This window comes from Geospiza fortis, unplaced genomic scaffold (genome assembly GCF_000277835.1).
Source record: "Geospiza fortis unplaced genomic scaffold, GeoFor_1.0 scaffold188, whole genome shotgun sequence".
NCBI lineage: Eukaryota > Metazoa > Chordata > Aves > Passeriformes > Thraupidae > Geospiza > Geospiza fortis.
Genome location: NW_005054337.1, coordinates 245,813 through 248,014, shown reverse-complemented (window position 1 = coordinate 248,014; position 2,202 = coordinate 245,813).

Here is a 2,202-nt window from a genome sequence, read left to right as displayed (position 1 = left end):
AGCAGGGTCCAGCCCTCCAGGAGCTGGAGGATGCCAAATAGCAGTTTTCAATCTGGGTCTGCCCAAGGTTATGATGCTCTGCCCACCCCTCCCTGCCATGCTGCCTCCAAACCCTGCATTGCAGCAATGTTGGGTTTCTCCATCAGTTTTCAGGAACACGAACACCCACCCCTGGAGCACTGCTGTGCAGGTGTGTAGGTGCATGCAGAACGTGCTGTTATTTGTAATACATACACAAATATATATATATACATATATACATATATATATATATGCCTATGAAATATAAAAGGAGGTTATTTCTTACTTGGGGAGCTGAAGGCTCTGATTGCTGGGTTATATGAAATATTTAGATCATGCACAAGAGATAACTCACAAGATATAACGTCGATGTACGATGGGAAGCTAGTCTTTATTATCACAGGTGTAAATTTTCACACCTCTGTTATCAATTTTGCAATTATAACTGGGTTTCCTGGTAAAGTAATTTACTACTCACTACCCTATAGGATGAAGAAAATTATCATTTATCCACCTTCAACTCAATTAAATATTCATCGTTCCCCAAAAAAGGGAGGGAGAGGATTTAAATCACTTCCAAACTGTTCTCCAGATTATTTTTTTTTTAAAGAAGAAGAAGTCTGCCTTATAAAAAGCATAGATTTGATGCAAAAAAGACAATAGGAGCCTAATACATCCAGGGATGCGGCACAGATTTGGCTCATCAGTCATTTGTGTTATGGGAGTCCAAAACAGTAATAAAATCAACACAAATCCAACTTCAGTGTGAGAAGAGAGGCTGATTCTTGAGTCAGATGAAAGCAGCATCATTCCAGCTCTGATTAAAGCAAGCAGGTTGTGCTTGTAGAGAGGAGACCATAACAAAGTTTGTTCTTGCTTGTGGTTTTCAGCACTCAGCAAACATTGCTCATTTTTGCCTCCTTTTGTGGCTTAATCTTTCATACAAGAAATCTGGGATTACATTGCAGGTAGAGAATTTTGGTGTTTGGGTGCAAAAAAACCCCTCATCTCAATCAGAATTCCTCAGGAGCTTCTGTCTCAGCACCTTTCTCCTCCTGTCCTGTTTTTCTCCTGTCCTGCCTCTGCTCTGCCAAACCTTCCATCACTCAATCTGTGATGTCTCGTGGCTCCAAGCACGCTCCTGTTGTTGGCTAATTCTCAGCGAGACTTTTATTCCAAAGGCTTCTCCAACAGCCTGATTATATAATAACAGCTTGCTCATTACCCCGAATATAAATAGTTGAAGGATCCCCCGAGAATGGACACAGCTGGTGGAACTTCCCATATTAGCACCACATTAATATTTATGGCAGCACTGTGTAAGTATGCAAAATATTGGCATCCCTCCATGCAAAAGTTTACACATCTGTCATTAATGACTCTGCCCCAACATCCCAGGCAGGTCAGGGAGCTGCGGAGGGGAGCCTGGATCCCGCCTGGAATTCCGATGGGGCAGCTCCAGCTCTCACCCAGCATCATTTGATCTGTGCCTGAGTCACCCCTGGGTGTCTGGGCAGGGGTGACAGTGACAGTCCCCTCGTCCCAGCGGTGCCCCCAGCTGATTTACCAGGGTTTGTTTTGGCTTATGAAGTGAAATATATGAAAGGACGTGATGAGAGCCAGCTAATTGTACATATAACCTTTAAGATGTCTCGGACAGGATTCCAGCCTTCACCTCGGGCTATAAAGAGAAAGTAATGGGGCCATAAACACACGTTTAAGTGTGCCTTTAAAGTTTAAGGAGAGTTTAATTGCAGGAGCTGGGGTGCCTGGGAGCAGAGCCCAGCACAGGTAGAGTTTCCTCGGGAGACACTCAGCAAGGCCAGGCTCAGCATCGAGCTCTGAGGCTTTGCCTGCCCCGAGGGGAATTGGATTGTGCTAATAAATGTCCCAGCTGCAGGTCAGATTGTAAATGAAAGCGATATTTAATGGCCCAGATCTTCCACTGGTGGAAAGCAGCCCTGTGCGCTGCTCGCAGGGACTCTGGCTTGGTTTAAATCCAGGTGGGAATGACTTTGGGAAGTTCTTTGGAGCCTGATGCTGGTTTATAACACTCCCAAGGATGGAGCACATGCAAGGAGCCAGTCCCTCCGGGTTCACAGCAGCCTGAGCAGATGCACAAGAACCCCTCAGTGTCTGCCTGCTCACCCCAAGGCAGGTCCCAGCACCTGCATCCTGGGA